This window comes from Natator depressus, chromosome 2, assembly GCF_965152275.1.
Source record: "Natator depressus isolate rNatDep1 chromosome 2, rNatDep2.hap1, whole genome shotgun sequence".
Taxonomy (NCBI): Eukaryota; Metazoa; Chordata; order Testudines; family Cheloniidae; genus Natator; species Natator depressus.
The window spans coordinates 109,568,805-109,586,763 of NC_134235.1; the positions used below are offsets into that span (position 1 = coordinate 109,568,805).

At 51.1% G+C, this 17,959-nt stretch overlaps 1 long non-coding RNA gene across 1 annotated transcript; it reads right to left on the bottom strand.

The window, feature by feature from the left end:
* Positions 1–219: 219 nt before the first annotated feature.
* On the bottom strand, positions 220–8,365 carry LOC141981503 (uncharacterized). Its single transcript, XR_012637803.1, has 3 exons — positions 8,320–8,365; positions 1,636–1,707; positions 220–252 (listed from the first exon to the last, which is right to left on the bottom strand). It is a non-coding gene; the product is annotated as an uncharacterized LOC141981503 (long non-coding RNA).
* Between the last annotated feature and the right edge of the window lie 9,594 nt (positions 8,366–17,959).

Below are 17,959 nucleotides of genomic sequence, written 5' to 3' on the forward strand. Positions count from 1 at the left end.
GGCCACCGAATGGGGATGGGATGGGAGTGACTTTTCCTGGCCGAGAGGTGAAAGGCCTTGGGTCCCTCCCCAAAGCTAGATTAATCCTTCTCTGGTTACCTTGTCCCCTATCAGCTGCCCAGCTTCCCCCACGATGGAGAAGGCTAGAACGAGCCCAGCCTGGCTGACACATAGCCAGGGGTCATGGATGGCCAGCAGCACCGCCTGCAGGAAGGATCTTCTCTGGTCTTCTGAGATCATCTCGCCGAAGACCTAAAACCAACAGGACCTGAGCTCTTGGCAGATTGCCCAGAACCAGGCTCCAGATCCCTCTAGTGGCTCACGTGGAGGGTAAGAGTCCTGCTGCAGTAAGGCAGCTAATTCCCCTTGAGGACCTTTGGGGTCCCATGGCCCAGGGAACCACCTTCAGTAACAGGTCTCAGGCACTGAGGCCTCTAATTAGCTCTTTCTGGAGCAGGATTCACCTCAGGAGCCATGATATGCTGGGAATGTGTCTGTGCACCTCAGCCTGGTGCACTCTGGAACGTAGCTCACAAAGACCACACTGGGCCCTCTACTGCTTCCAGCAGTGATATCGCTTGGAGCTAACCCGCTAATGGATGTGGCTTTCAGAGCTCACTCAGGTCCCATTCCCCATGCCACTGACATTCCCACGAGTCTTACGCACAGTGCAGTAATGCGGCCTAGGGAGGAGTTCAGTGTCCCTGACCAAACTCCCAGGACAGGTGCAGGTTCTGCTTCCTGACTTGCAATGGTGCTGGGCAAACCCCACACCCTTCCCGTGCTTTCACTGGGAGCAGGGAATTCAACGAGGATCTGGTCAGGCAATAGCTGGGTGTGAGCTTCCGAACTCACTGACCCAGAGGCTCCCCTCTCAGACACTTGGGTGTCAGCCAGGGAGACAGTGAGCAGAGCCAGATCCCTCGAGATACAATCCTGCATTAACTCAATGCCCCAGGGGATTCCTTTTATGCCACATAGAAATGGATCCATGTATCACTCCAAACCAGGGTTGTTAGGAAGGCTCCGAAACAGGATCCTCAGCCTCTGTCAGCTGAAAATACACAGCAGGGTCTGCGTATCCTATATCGGGGCACAGCCACTGCAGGGGGAGACAGCTCCACATCTGAGCTGCTGCAATGCACCAGCTGAGAGTCCTTACCTCCCCCACTCTGGCCACATTTCTATAGCCAAGGTGTTTGGTGTCCTGGAGCCCATCCCAACACCACAGCTCTTTGGCATCTCTGATGTTCAGCCGTGGGAGAGAAAGACGCACACATTTGTGAGGTTGGCATTCTGGTTTCAGTGCTTCATTCCTTTTGTTCCCATTGCTGGGTGCACACTGGCTGGGGCCTTCACGGTATCCATGCCCCAGTGGAATAGCAGTGTCACCACCAGGCACTTTAGTATCTGGAGGGGGATTTGTTCCATTCATCACAGAAATCATGTGACTATTACGGTCTTTGGGCTCTGGGAGTGGGTCCCTGTTAATGACGGCGTCTAATCCTGAGAACCACCTACTCCCAGTGAAGTCAGGATCTGGCCCTAGGTACCCAGCTGGTGACATCCTGCAAAGCTTTGTGTCCTTCCCCTGTGGGCCCCGCTCCTGCCCCTGCCCTCACTGTGGGCTCTTACCTTCCATGTGTCTCACCAGCTCCATTCCTGCCCCCTCACCAGCTGGCAGCTCCATGGCAGCTCAGCTGTGTCCTGTGAGATAAAAGAACCAATTTCCTTGGCACTTTCACACTCATCTCTTCCTAATTCAGGGAGCAGGGAAGAGAAAGAATCATCATTTAAACTGGGGTCAGCCTCAGAGGAGGGGGCTTCTTTCTATAGAGTCCCATTGCCCAGTGGAGTGAATCGCCAAGGAGCACCAGTTTTCCATACAGGTACCATTGCCCAGCTGGGGTCAGTCTCAAAGGAGGGACCTTTTTTCTATTGGCATCCCTCTGCCCAGCTAGGGTTGGTCTAAAAGGAGAACGCTTAGTTCTACAGGATTCCCAATGGCCCGCTGGAGTTAGCCTCCGAGGGGCTTGTTTCTACAGCGTCCCATTGCCCAGCTGGGTTTCTTACCCCTCTTCTGCAGCAGTGGCTGGTAGAGCCTGTAAATCCACTTCCTGGCTTGCGGCTGATGTCATACGCTGGGTCAATGATATAGAGACCCAGCTGTGCCACAAGATACCCCACCTTGGGGAAGTCAGATGAGCTCTGATGGAAGGAGGAGGAGGAGAGGGGAAATCCATCAGTATTCTACCTTCAGCTCTTCATCTCCCCTGGGCCAGGAGTCTCTCTCCTCCCACTCCTTCGGTAGAAGGTGCTGGGGGAGAGGAACTAGAGCTACAGCCCCCATTCTCTCTGCCCCCAAGGGAGCTTGGAGCAAAGAGACCAGGGGAGGGGCTCTCTATGAGGACTCACTCGCCAGCGGCTCCAGAACAGCAAGGGCCTTGAGGCCAGGCACAAATCTGCCAGCCAGTGGGCTATGAAGAACAGCCCCTGGGAGAAGCAGGCAGGTGAGGATCATGGGAGGCACACATGTTCTACAAATGAGCCTCTCCCCCTCCCCATGGGTCTGAGATATTGTGGTCAGGGTGGAATACTTGACTCGCCAATTGCAGAGTTTTAAAAGGGGGTTCTTGCACCCAGGACACTGCCCACATCCTGCTGGTCACAAGCTGTCATTGTCTCTCCAGCTTGGGACAAAGTTCGGTCTAGGGGCTGGTCCCATCCTCTCTGAATCCATGAATGGCACATCAGGATCCTTCCCTCTGTCCCAGCAAAGGCAAAAGGGCCCCAACATTGCACTGCACTAACAGCTCTGGCCCGCTGGGTCCCAGCTGAGAGGACACAATGTACACATGGTACGACATTCTGTACCTCAAAATATCACCCTGGAACCCCCATATTCACCAGTGATATGATGATGATATGTTCGGTACAAAGTATGCCTTGTGCGGTAGCATTTGAGAAGTCATGATCTGTTGGACATTACTATCCTGTTGAACTGTATGTACTATTATTGTATCTGAAGTTGTGTGTGTGTTACTGAAACATGCTGTGAGGTTGGGAGATGCTCACAGCTAGCCTTTCAGTGGCAACAAAGGAGCAACTGACAAGACAGATTTACATCAGGACCAGCCAGACATGTGTCAATGGCCCATTAAGAAGAATCCTCAGAGACTCCTCAGAGAGGGCACGTGGACAAGGGGGGCTGCCTACCCCCATGTTACAGCAAGGCTCTTTCTACCACTTGGACAGAAAGGATAAGTGAAGGTCGATGACATCACCACATGGCCTCTCTCCTCCCCCATCTCAACACCTGGCAGATCACTGGGAAGACAAAGACTTTGAACGGGGCGATTGGTCCCAGGGTGAGAGGAAACTCAGCCTGTGTAGAGCTGAGAAGGGTGCGGAGGCAGTGCGTGGTAGCGTGGCTCGACCTGGCTAATGCCTTTGGGTCCATGCCCCACCACCACATCTTTGCCACGCTCCAGGAGTTTGGGATGCCAGAGAACTTCTTTCGTGTGATCCGAGAGCTGTAAGAGGGATGCAGCACCACCATTCACTCGGTCGAAGGGGAGACCGCCGAGATCCCGATCCGGAGCGGAGTTAAGCAAGGCTGTCCCCTCAGCCCCATCATCTTTAACCTCGCCATGGAGCCGTTGCTGCGAGCGATCTCCAATGGCACAGATGGCTTCAACCTCCATGGTGAGAGGGTGAGCATCCTGGCTTATGCGGATGACCTGGTGTTAGCCGATGGCCAGGATGTTTGGTGAGGTGCCAGCTATGCCCGTTTATACCATCCGTGACTTTAACCGCTAGGACGCACTGTCCCTTCGCGGCGGGCAGCCCGGGCTAGGCTGACGGATGCCCCAAGGTCCTAACCACCCGTGACTTTAACTGCTAGAGCTCAGAGCTCCTTCACAGCGGGCAGTCAACACTGACTGACAGGTGCCCCAATGGCAGCACTAAGAGCCTCTCCACACCCGTGACTTTAACTGCTAGAGCTCAGAGCTCCTTCGCAGCGGGCAGTCAGGATTGACTGACAGGTGCCCCAAGAGTTTGCCCCGTGGAGGCGGCACAACTCAACGCTAGGCTCTTAGTACTCTCACCTAATGGCCAGGCTTTATAGCCAAAACGGCTGAGGTTCTTTAATTGTGTTGGCTGCTTTACAGTAAACCAGAGAAACAAGTCAGGCTTATGCACAAATGGTTACCAAAATTTATTAAACTAGATTCTAATCATGTGGTTACAAAATTGCTAGTGCCTACTTATTTAAGTGTAGAGATGTTACACACACAAACAAGTTACAAAACTGAAGCTACCATCCCAAAGAAAGAAAACAAAGTATAGAGCTCTATTTCAAAATATGTGTACACTAAAGATAGGAGATCAGGTGTGGGTGCTTCTTACCCTCCTTGCATCTCTCGATTCCAGCGGTGCCAAGCCAGGATCGGTCACTCAATTCCGCGGAAAGACGAATAAGGGACAAGGCTTAGGGACCCTCTTAGCTGCAGAAGCCTTGGGAGGCTGTCACTTATCTGACCAGCAGATAGATAGTGAAAAGCACTCAAAAATCATGGTGCTGTAGGTCCCCTACTTATACCTCTGTACTCCTTTATTCTCTTTCTCCTTTCTATGCTAAATTGGGGCTGGTCTGTCGGGGTGACGCCAGCTCTCGCAAGAGTAGTTCACACTTGCAAGGGAGAAACAATAAGTTTCGACTACTGGACACTTCTTTTATCAGGGTAAATATTTTCCCACCTAGGATGTTGGTGTGTGTGCATCATGCTGTTTTAGTAGGGGCTAAGAGCCATGTCTGTCACAGCGCCTCTGCCTGCTGTGAGCCCAATTGTTGTATACGTTCCCAGAGGCACATTGTTGCAGCACACCTGTGCTTCTCTCAGCTTCAAAGGCTGTGCTGGAGTGCCCTGGTGTTTTGGCTCCCGTGTGTTTCCAGCAATGCTGGTCTGGGGGGGGGGGGGGGGGGCTGGCTGTCTGGCTACACCTGGTCCTGACCGTGGATGACCCAAAGAGCCTCCAAGGTATGCTAGACTCCACTAGTCAAGCTGCCGACTGGATGGGGCTCCGCTTCAGTGCAAAGAAATGCGCAACTCTCCACATCGATGGCAGCAAAAGGGACTCGGTGCAGTCAACGGGCTTCCAGATCCAGGGCGAGCCCATCATCCCCCTGGCAGAGTGGCAGGCATACCAGCACCTTGACACGCTGATGGGTTTCCGTGTCCGGCAGATACCTGAGGACACCATCCAGGAGATCTTGCAGGATGCTACCAAGATCGACGCCTCCCTGCTGGCACCGTGGCAGAAGATAAATGCCCTGAACACCTTCCTGATCCCCCGCATCTCATTCATCCTAAGGGGATCCATTGTGGCAAAGGTACCCCTCAACAAGGCAGACAAGATCATCCGACAGCTGGTGAAGAAGTGGCTGTTCCTTCCCCAGAGAGCCAGCAATGAGCTGGTCTGCATCGCCCACAAGCATGGTGGTGCCAACGTTCCCCGCATGGGCGACTTGTGTGACATTGCGGTGATCACCCACGCTTTCTGCCTGCTGACGTGTCCCGACGCCATGGTAAGGAACATCGCAGCCAACGCCCTCCATGATGCGACAAAGAAGCGGATTGGCAGAGCCCCCTCCAACCAAGACATCACCACCTTCCTGAGCGGTTCCCTGGATGGCGAATTCAGATGGGATGGACGCAACATCACTTCACTGTGGTCCCGCGCTCGCAATGCCATGCGTCACCTGGGGAAGCGCATCAGCTGCTGCTGGGAGTGGTGTAAGGAGTGCTAGGAGCTGGGAGTCCTGGTGCCGCAGATCAGGTCCGACAACAACACCATCGTCACCCTGAGTGCCAGGGGCATGCTGGAGAGGACCCTGAAGGCAGCCATCCACTCACTGTACATGGAAACCCTGAAGCGTAAACCGGACCGGGGTAAAGCCTTCAAGCTGACCAGCAAGTGGGACGCCGGCAACCACTTCCTCACCAGGGGCGGCTTCACCCATTTCGCCGACTGGCGGTTCATCCACCCTGCCCGGCTCAACTGTTTCCCATTCAATGGAGCCGTCCGCCACGGGAACCGAGAAAAGCGTTGTAGGAAGTGCGGCTACTCCAATGAGACTCTGCCCCACATCCTGTGCAGCTGCAAGCCCCACTCCAGAGCCTGGCAGCTGCGCCACACCGCCATCCAGAACCACCTGGTGAGACCCATCACACCGCGCCTGGGGAAGGTCATCGTGAACTGTGCCATCCCCGGCACCGAAAGCCAGCTGCGACCTGATGTCATCATCACCAATGAGGCCCAGAAAAAGATCATCCTCACTGACGTCACGGTCTCCTTTGAGAACAGGACCCCAGCCTTCCGCAAAGCCCGAGCTCGTAAGCCGGAAAAGTACGCCCCTCTGGCTGACACCCTGAGAGTGAAGGGCCATGAGATGTAGATGGATACCCTGATCGTCAGAGCCCTGGGCACCTGGGACCCCTGCAACGAGTGTGTGCTGCAGACCTGCGGGATCGGTCCATGCTATGCATGGCTCATGGGGCACCTCATGGTCTCAGACACCATCCAATGGTCCAGGGACATCTACATCAAACACATCACCGGCCACCGACAGTACCAGGAGGCGTGAGCCGGAGCGACATCGTGCTTCGACTACAAGAAAGGGACTGAGACACCTGACCGTTGGACCATATGAACTGGAACCATAAACTCACTGAACATTAAATCTCACCACATGAGGGTCAATCCATCCTCATCATCGTATCCACTCATTATTCTCCACACCTGAACATAGCCATTATATGAACAACATACCCTCATATCTCAATGTCTGTACTTTGACCCATTAACCTTTTACCCCCAATCGGGGTTGTTGCAGATTATGTATTCCTTACGCCACCCGATCTTAAACCGAACTTCGCACCCCTTGATAATCTGTACGTTATTCCCTAATAACCAAAAACTCCTATGCTTAAACTCTGTACTGTTCACTTCTTTTTAAACATCATCTTAATAAAATTTTTAGAGCTGTAAACTGCTTGAAACATCCAGTGGGGTGAACAATTGCTTTATTCAAATCTTACTTTGTCTGTAGAATTTAGATTGCGAGTTTATTTTTATTTCTTATGTAACCAACTTTGATCTCTGCCTACTACTTATAATCCCTTCACATCTCTATCTTGCTGTAGGTAATCAATCTGTTTTATATTGTATTGAAAACAGTGCGATTTTGGATGAAGTGCGTGGAGAATCTCAGCTCAGGTTAACAAGGGCTGTTGCACCTCTACTACCTTTTGTTGGAGTGGCGAACCAATTAATGAGTTTGCGCTGTCCCAGGGAGTCTTGAGCAGTGTACGATGGTATACTTCTGGGGTGCAAGGCTGGGGGCTGGGATGATTTGCTGGTGCCTCTCCCTGTATAATTCATGAGTGGCTTGGCAAGCCGTCATGCAATATAGCTGGGTGTGGGTATCCACATGCTGATGGATGAGTGATCACAGCGCCTGGAGGGGTTTGCTGTTGGTCACTGGCACAGCGTTGTCAGAGACAGCTCAGGCTGCAGAGTTAAAGGGGCACAGTGGTCCCACGGCTTCAGGTTGTACCCCAGGATCCCATCACACATGGCTCTTCCACTCTCTCCTTTGCAGCCCTCCCACGGAGTTAAGGTGAAATTCCCCCCAGACCCTTTTCTTGTGTTCACCTCCAAGAGGTGCTGCAGCTTGTCCATGGTGGGGGTTTCCATGAGCAGGCTCCTCAGCATAATGTCCAGGCTGTCTGCATAGGCCTTATGCAAGGCCTGCAAGAGGAGGGAGTGCCGGACAGCCATGGGATCTGGGCCTATACCAGTCAGGGGATGGTTAGGAGGGTTCTCTGGGGAGCCCTGGCCCCTGGCAAGACCCCAAAGACACATCCTGGCCTCTCCCATTCCTATCACTCCAGAGACACTTAGCAAGAGTTCATGGCAGGATGACACCTGACTCTTCAGTCCTGGCCCTTAGCAGTTCTCTGCAGAGGGCCTGGTATGCAGCAGGGTATGGAACAGCCACACTGCTATGGATGGGAGCTAGGGGCCCGGGCAGAGTCCAGGCAGCAGAGCTGAGAATGAGGAGGGAAGGCCAGGATCAGCCACAGAGGGTAACATGATCCCCTCTGGAGGGAAGGGGCTCTCCTTGCCATTTTGTTAAGCCCAGGCCTGTTCCCAGCTCTGCTCACCCCTCCTCTATTCTCAGCAGCTCCACCAAACCAAGGGAGCAGGGACCACAGGCCGCTCCTGGGATAGAGAAGTAGGATGATGACCTACCTGGAAGTGAGCGGTGTCCTTCCCTGTGCCCATGGTAAAAACACTGTACAGGACAGCCCGCAGGAGGTGTGATTCCAGCTCAAGAGGCGGCTTCAGTTTGCTGGCAGGAGAGAGGAGCCTGTCTTAGACTTTAAAGCACGAGAGTGGCACTGGCACTACCATGGGATGTGAAATGTCAGGGAAATAGGCACAGGCCAGCAAAAATTAAAATACCAAGAAGTGCAGTGAGCTAGCTGAAGTCATAGAGTCAGTCAGTGGCAGGGCTAGAACAGGGCCTGTTCCCCTGATCTCACCACTGGACCCAGCTGCCCCTCTTATATAACCCCCTACCCCAGTGATCCTCTCCCTAAGGCCCCTATAAAGTTACTGGAGTGAAATCAACCACCCAGCCAGGAAGAGTGAACATTCCCACCCCTTCGGCCACAATTGGGGGTGACCTAGGAGGGGGAGGATCTGTGACTTCCGGCTCTGGGCCTGAACAGCACCAGGGTAAGGGCAGCTGGGCAGAAGGGTTCTGGTACCTGAGGTTGCAAACTGCAGCCACAGAGTTGGAGAGGATGGAGCTTGGCTCAGACTCCAGGGGGAGGTCTTCAAGCAACTCCTGGGAAACCCAAAGAGGACAAAGCAGCAGGTGAGACTCAGGCCCCACAGGCACTTCCCAGCGAGGAGGCCAAACTGTGCAGCAGACACAGCCAGCATAACCCCTCCCCCCCACCTTGACTCCCCTTTCCTCCCTCCCATCAAACTAACCCCTCCCTCCCCCTCTCCAGCTCAACCCCCACATTCCTCCCTCCCCTCAGGCACCCCTCCGGCCCTACCATCCCCCCCGCTGCCAGTTCCGGATCAGTGCCAGAATTTCCCCCTTCCCTGCTCCCCAGTCCTCAGCCCCAGGAATCCCTGCCCTCTGCTGCCCTCTCCAGCCCCACTATCTCCCCCCACTGGCCCATGTCCAGCTCCCTCCCCGCACGGGCCCGGGCACCGGGTCTCACTCACCGCAGTACTCTCCACAAGGGCCGCTCTGGAGCAGTGCGGCTCCAGGGTGTCCTGCCCCTGCTTTTGTGCAGAGAAGCACAGAGTGGGGATAGCGTGCAGGAAGCGGAGCTGCTTGCCCCTGTCCCGCACCCACTAAGAGTGGGGCTGGGGGAGAGAGAGCCGGTTAGCTAGGGGCCTCCCCGCCCCACCCAAACCAGCTCCATGGGGGAGAACAGGAAAAGCCCCCCCTTCCCAAAACCACAGTGTCCTCCTGCACAGGCAGGGATTGTAACTGGCACAGTGTCTGTGGGGGGAGGAGACCCTGGCCTTTGTGGGACAAACACCCCCTCTTGGAGGTCCCAGATAACATGGGAGAAGTGCCCCCCATCGGGGGGTTATGGGTTCTCTGGGGTGGGGATGGCGCAAGGGGCAGGACAAACTCGGCAGTAGCTCAACGGGGGGATTTTTGTACCTCTTCTCTGCCCTGCAGATGTTTCTGGATGACCCGGATGGCAGCTTCTTCTGGGGGCATGTCCTCGTCCTCGTCCCCCTCCAGCTGGACACAGGGGTTCCCTGCACCAGGGAAAGAAGGAGAGAGGATGACTCCTGGTGCTGCTGAGGGGTGCAGTGAAGAGAGAAGGCTTAAATGTTCCATCCTCCTCTGTAAGGAGCCCCATGGCAGAGAAAGCCCCACCCTGCCCCTCCCAGAGATGCCCTCAGCCCCATCTGCCTCAGGACCCCAAGCCAGTCAGGCCACCCGCCAACATCATCAGGGGCCCAGGAGCCTGGAGCTCCCCTGACTCCGCCTCAAATGCCCTGCACAGGGCGTGGCTGTGCCACTCCCACTGGTGTCAGTGAGTCTCACGTGGCTCAGGGCTGATGCCTTGGTGAACCAATGGGCCCAGGGTGTTACTAGTCCCCCCACCCTGTCCTCCTCCCCTCCCCTAGCTCTCCCCTCACCTGCCATGGGGGAGCCTTCAGAGCACTCCTCTGAGGTGCTGCTGGCCCCTAGGGAGTAGGCGGAGCTGCTGGTGCTAGAGCCGGGGTTGCCCATCTCCTGCTCTGGGGAGGCTGGGGGCTCTCCAGTGGCCAGGCAGGGGAATGGCTCCTGCTGGGCCCTGGGGCTGGGCTCCTGGCTCCTCTGCTTCCTGAAGAGGAAGCCCCAGAGCTGTTTTGCCCGGCTCCTGCCCTGTACTGGGTCCCTCCCGCACAGCTGCACCCTGGGCCACCTCCATGTTGGCCTAGAAGGTGCCTCAGGGCCTGCTCTCGGAGCTGGTGTCTTCCTCCTCCAGAACAGCAGGTATTTCCACCTCTTGGACAGGCCAGAACCTGCCTCCCCACCAGTGGGGACAGAGGGGCCACTCTCCTCCTGCCTCCCCACCAGTGGGGACAGAGGGGCCACTCTCCTCCTTCACAGCCTTCTTCCCCAGCATCTGCCTGAGCCTCTCCATCCGGGAACTGAGTGGGGAGCAGCCTTGAGTCTGGATTCAAGGCAGCCTCTCACTAACAGGCCTTCCTGCTCCCACCCACCTTCCCTCTGCTGGGGCAACTCCCTCTCACCGCACGCCCCACCATGGGGTACAGGGACTGCAATCTACACACGGGCAGGAGCTCACAGAACAGGCTGCTCCCAAAGTTCCCCCTTACCACTGAGGCACTGTGGCACCAGGGGAGTCTCATCCTTTCAGTTAGTTTGGACAAGTAGCTCCGCCCCACCAACCTCCGCCCCAGGCCACACTCCCTGCCAGGCTAGAGAAAGAACAGAACCCGGGAAGGAGTCTTAGCTTGCCCTGGGAACCCCCAGCTAAAATTCACAAGGTCCCAAGCATATGAGGCATAATTCCCCCCGCCCCCATTTCCCACTTATTTCATTGATTGGGATTGCGGGTGTTCAGCAGCTGGCAGGGTCTGGCTCCTCCAGAGACTCTCAGCCTGGGGAACAGTCTCCTACAAGGGAAGGGCTGCCCAGGCCCAGAACGAAGAGCTGCAGGGGGCTGTGTTAGCAAATCTAGTCTCATTGGAAGGAGATTTCCCCCCCATTTCTGCCCCTCCCCAAGCAGAAAAGGGAAGCCTCTGAGGACAAGCTATGTGCCAGGCACTTGCTCTAGATGGTGTAGAGCTGGGTGGAAGATGCTCAGAGTTGGCCTCTCCCTTGCCCTCTTCCTCGCTTTCCCGCAGCAATGTGAGCTGGAAAAGGTGCTGCACTGGGCGGCACAATGCCCTGCCAGCAGGGCAGGCTGTAGAAACCAGGAGACCGACAGTGGCTGTGAAAACAAGATGATGTTTTATTGCCAAGGGATGGATAAACTCAGGCCAGCAGCCGGGGGTCCAAAACACTGACCTACTGCAGGCGTAGGATGCCTCCCATCTCAAGGTCTCTTTGCATTTTACACACGTTCCTGAAGCCTGACAAGCCCTGGGCTGTAGGGGAGGGACCCCAACCCCACTGACCAAAAACTGTGGCCTGGGCAGGGGAAGCCACTGCCTCAGGGTTGCACTGGGAGTCAGTGACAGAGCCAGGGATGGAGCCCAGGAGTCCTGAGTCCAGGCCCCTGCACTAACCACTGGAGGAAAACTCCCTTCCAGAGCTGACAATTGCAAGCAGGACCCTATTCCCAGTCTCCCTGGCTTTGAGAGGGAGTGTGGCCTACTGCAGTGAGTAACGCAGGATATTGAGAGTCAGGACTCCTGGCTTCCATTGGTGGTTTTCCTACTGACCTTGGCCAAGCCATTCCCCCTCTCTATATTTCAGTCCCCATCAGTAAAATGGGTATATAATACTTACCCACTATTGTAAAGCGCTGTGAGATTTACCCAGAAAAAGCCGGTCTGTAAGTGCTATGCAGCATTGGACCATCAAAGGTCAGATCCAAATTCCTAGAGTGAGGACTGTTTGGATCTGGGCTTTCAGTTCAGCCCAGTAAAGAGAAGAGGAGCCCACCCTAGAGTTGGATTGAGGAGGATCAGCCCTTCCTGGGTTGGGGAATGAGGTAAGAGGCCTTTCTATCCCTAGCTGGATAGATACAAATAGATTATTTTTAAAATATGAACTGATTTTTTAAATTAAATTAACCATGGGTTTATTAAAAATAATCTGCTTAAAATTAACTTTGAAATTGACCACCTATGTTAAGGCCTACATTTATTACAAAATCTTCAAATAAGTTTAAAAGAATTGAAAAAATTGTATTAAACAGAACCTGTTTACTGCCATGTTTTAAAGACAGTCAAACCACTGAAGTGATGGCTAAGTCCCTGGAACCAAAGTTAGCCAAAATGCTAAAACAGCTTTGGACAGCAGGAGCTTCATTGGAAGTTGCAGAGAATAATTCCTTATTTTCAAATTATTCAAATAGTTCCATTCAATGACTAGTTCACTGAAATTTAAGAAACCTATTGGGAGCGGGCAAAGCAGGCAAACTTGTTCTCCTCCTTCAATCTATGAATAAAAACTAGGTGCAAGGGGATGAGATCTACTCGTTCATAAATCTAGAAGGACATGGTGACCAGAACATATCATTTCACTTCAGTAACTACACATAACATTTCCTTTGTTTAATAAATCCTCAGAACTCCTCTGTCTTCTGCGGTCTTCAATTGTTCTTTGGATTTAGCAGCTTAGATGCTAACAGAACTGGAATTTGTTACTGGGTCCCTGGCTATTCCTAGGCCCAGAACTAGAGATCAGGTTGAACTCATCAGGGAGAACTAGAGATCAGGGTGGACTGATTTAATTCAAAAGGTTTTGCATTCGTACTTTTTCGTTATTTTCCTAAAAAAAGACTGAGTCTCATTAATAGGTAATTATTAAAGCGTGTTGACTTGCTGGATGAGTTGGATACATAAAAACAAAAAAGTTGACTGAAACGTATTTTTCATTCAAAACTAACTGATATAAGGAAGTAACTTAGTGAATTGAACATAATTGTTCCTAGTCAAGATTTTAGAACGAGTAGATCAAATCCCCTCATATCTAGTGTTTATTCATGGATTAGAAGAGGAAAAGAAGCTTCCTGCTTTTTCAACTCCCAGTCAGGTTTTTTAAATTTGAATGAACTTGTCATTGAACTGAACTAGCTAAATCAACTGAAATGAAGAAAACATTCTTTCTGCACCTGCAGAAGAAGCTACTGCTGAGCATTTCAATAAACTCTGGTTCCAGGTGCTTAGCCAATGACTTCCCATAGTTCAGTAGTTTGACTTCCTTTGAAACTTGGCAGCAAATGTGGACTTCTTAATATTTTGACTTAATTTGAATTAGTTTAATAGGTTATAGCAACTTTAGGCCTTAATATTGGTTGTCATAGTTTCAAATTTAATCCCCAATAGGTTTGTTTTTCAAACAATAAACCTGTTTTTAATTTAAATTTGAAAAATACAATTAAAATTTTTAAAAATCCCTTTTTAGGGTTTTGGTTTTGAAACAAGCATTGACTTTTATTCACCTTGATTTTAGAAGAACTACTACATTCAAGAGAGTCATAAACTGCACATATTCAATTAAAGGACAGAAGGTAGCAAAATTCATCATAACAATAATTTGTTGTTCATTATTTGCTCAGTCTTAAAGGAGAAAAACTAGAGGGCTGGACACTTGTTTGTTTATGTAGACCCAGGTAACAGGTGGTGGGAGGGGCAGGAATACTCTCTCCATCCCTGAACGAGTAGCAGTTGCACGGGATACTGCTACAAACCCTACATTTTATTGTCAAATCGTCTAAGCCATTCCTCTCTTCTCTTCTTATTTGATACATTTCAGATCAACAAAAACTTCCCCTTGACAGTCACTGCCCATGTGGCTCTGCAGGCACAGGAGCCTGAGCAGTAGCATTGTGACATCAGAGGTAACTCAGCAACCCACCCATCACTCACTCCCTCTAATAACCCTGACCTTAAATCCTAACCCTGCTGCCTGCGTTGGTCATCTCTCCCATTGAAACCTGCAGGTTCATTTGCTGCCTTATTTTCACCAATGGGATTGAATTATGCAAATCACCTGCAGAAAGTTAGCACTGACTGACTGAGTTAACTCTGAAGTCACAATGCCCTTCAGTTTCCAGCATCAATTTAAAGGGCACAGTGTGGAAATCAGACTTTTCTGGTGTTGCTGTTTTCCAATTGTCACCAAAATCAACAACAGTCTTCCCACTGATGTCTAGAAATTCCCTGAAATTTTGGAATCAATTGGACGTAGTCTTCAAAATTATTGGGTTACAGCCAGACAAAGAAATGCCTTTGAACTCAGCGTGAGGCCTCACTTCACTCAGCCAGCAATGACCTGAGTCTCCTCCCTATTAACTCAGCAATAATCCCAAACTCAGTCAATCAGTGTGGAGATTTTCAGGGACTGGAGGCTGAGCATTCTCAACAGATGGTCAAAAGACAACCTTAGTCACCACAGGAGATCACTCTGGTGGAGATCATTGTCAGCACTCGATTCCAGCACCACCTCTTTGTGAGGTCCTCTTACAATGACAGCTAGAGAACAGCCCCACCCTCCTCAGAAAGAAGAGCAGCAGAGAGAAATGGAACAAGAAAAAAGAGAAGAAGAGACAAGAGGGAAGGAGGAAAAGGGAAGCAAAAAAGGTCAAATTCCAAACATCCCCAGCGAGTCTCAGATTCATAAATTCCAAGGCCAGAAGGAACCACTTTGATCATCTAGTCTGACCTTCCGTATAACATGGGCCATAGAACTTCCCTCAAAATAATTCCTATATGAATTAGAGCAGATCTTTTAGAAAAACACCAATCTTGATTTTAAAAATGCCAGTTATGGAGGATCCATCACAACCCTGGGTAAATTGTTTCAAACCTTGACTGTTAAAATGTTCGCCTTATTTCCAGTCTGAATTTATCTAACTTCAACTTGCAGCTATTGGATCTTGTTATGCTTTTGTCTGCTAAAGTGAAGAGCCCGTTATCAAATATTTGTTTCCTTATGCTCATCCCTTAACCTTCTCTTTGTTATCAGGCATGTTTTCTAATCCTTCAAGCATTCTTGACACTCTTCTCTGAACCTTCTCAAATTTACAAGTATCTGTCTCCAACTGTGGACACCAGAACTGGACCCAATATTCCAGTAGTGATTGCACCAGTGCCAAATACAAAGATATATAACCTCTCTGCTTCTACCTAAGATTCCACTATGTATGCATCCAAAGATCACATTTGCCCTTTTGGCCAAAGTGTCCCACTAGAAGCTCATGGTCAGCTGATTAGCCAACATGACCCCAAATCTTTTTCAGGGTCACGGCCTCCCAAGATAGATTCCCCAATCTTGTAAATATAGCCTATATTTTTTGTTCCTAGACGTATAACTTTACATTTGGACATACTAAAATGTATGTTGCTTGTGCTCAGCTTACCAAGCAGTCTAGATGGCTCTGTATCATTGACATTTCCTGTTCATTATTTCCCACTCCCCCAAACTTTCTGTCATCTCCAGATTTTACAGTGATGATTGTATATATGGTTCCAAGTCACTGATCAAAATGTTAAATAGCATAGGGCCAAGAACCAATCCCTGCACGACCCTACTAGAAAGATACCTGCCCGATAATGATTTCTCATTTTACATTTTGAGACCTATTAATTAGCTAGTTATTAAGGGACAGATTCCCAGGTGGGACATTTTTCTGCCAACTTAACTTGTGTTTTCTGAGCCTACAGTTCAACTGCAACACATGGATCAGACTGACCAGGTTCCAAACCTCACTGAGAATCTTACCTTCTACACAGGGGATGTCTGCTTTCTACAAAATCAAGACAGAAAGGAGAAAACTCCCAAACAAGCTCCTCCTTAGCACTCAGGTGCGTGAACACAAATCCTCTTTTAGTCCTCCAGGGGAGACCGTGAGAAGGAGGCTTGCTGCAGCAAGGCTACAGGAGTCTCTGAGGTTCCCCCTGCGCTGCACCCCTGTACTGCATGTCTGATGTCAAGGGAGCTCTGTGAGGTCACAGCCTCCTCACCACCTTTGCCCAATAGGCTCAGTTCCTTTCAAAGGCCCTTGTGAAGTCACTGCCACACTCACCTCTCCCTTGCAGGGCTGATGTCTGCCCCTGGCCAGCCCCTTTGGACAGCTCAGCTGCTCCTCCAAATCTCTCCACTTGCTCACTATTAATTCTGGGGAGCAAGCAGGCTAAACAGTAAAACAGCAGAGTCTGTTCCTCATCCCACACTGAGTTTTTCATAGATTCATAGATTTTTAGGCCATTAGATCCCCTAATCCGGCCTCTATTTCACAGGCCATGAAGTTTCACACACTTACCCCCATATTAAGCCCAACAGCTTGTGTTTCACTAAAACACACCTTCCCAAAAGACATCCAGTTGTGAGGTGAGGACATGAGGAAACAGAAAATCCATCACTTCCCTTGGTAATTTGTTCCTGTGGTTAATCACTCTCACTGTTAAAAATTGGTGCATTGCTTCTAATTTGAATTTCTCTGGCTTCAGCTGACAGCCATTGGTTTTTATTATGTCTTTCTCGGCTAGACTGAAGAGCACTTTGGTACTTCTTATTTTCTCTCCATGAAGGTACTTCTACACCGTAATCAAGTCACCTCTCAATCTTCTTCTGGAGCTACATAAGATTGATTCCTTAAATATCTCACTTTAAGCCACATTCTCGAGCTCTCAAATTATTCTTATGGCTCTATTATGCACCCCCTCCAATTTTTCAACACCCCTTTTAAAACGTGGACACCAGAACTGTACAGAGTATTCCAGTAGCCATCTCACCAGTGCTATATACAGAAGTGAAATTACGTCCCTTCTCCTCCTCACTACACCCCTCTTTATACATGCAAGGATTGCACTAGCCCAGGGGTGGCCAACCTGTGGCTCCGGAGCCACACGTGGCTCTTCAGAAGTTAATGTGTGGCTCCTTGTATAGGCACCGACTCCAGGGCTGGAGCTACTGCCGCCAATTTTCTAAATGTGCCGGGGGGTGCTCACTGCTCAACCCCTGGCTCTGCAACAGGCCCTGCCCCCACACCACCCCCTCCCCTCAGCCTGCACTGCCGTTGCTCCTCCCCCTCCCCCTCCCCCCAGAGCCTCCTGCACACCACGAAACAGCTGATCGGGAGGTGGGGCTGCTGGTGGGTGGGAGGCACTGGGAGCAGGGTTATGAACCACGTTTGGAGTTTACCTGCTAACAAACTCACTTGCTATCTAGAGTGTCAATAGGCCCCAGTTCTCTGCGTCTGCGTTTCCCACCTTCTAAATTGGTATGATCAACCCCACCTTGATGATCACTATTTAAAAATTGGGAGAAACTGAGGCACAGTCTCCACCCTCACATCAACTCCAAATGACAGTTTCTTTCACCTCCTGCCAGCTTCCAGGATGCTTTAGGTTCTTTCTCCCAATCTACTCACCTCTGTCCCCTGTTCTCTGCATTTGAATCAGGTGCTTCCTCCTTTGCGCCCAGCAGGAAGGGAGTGGGGGGCATTGAGAGCACAGGAAAGACAGGCTTTCTGCTCTGAGTTCAGGTACCTGGACCCAGCACAGACCACAGCAGCTCAGAGCTGCAATTGTAAGGAAAGTCCTGCTCAGCCCAGGCTGCAGCATGCCAGTGCAGACAGAATTGTTAGGGGGAATGGAGCTGCTAACATCACAGAAGTCTCTGCGGGGTCTGTGTGAACTCTGACTTTTCAAAGACTTATAA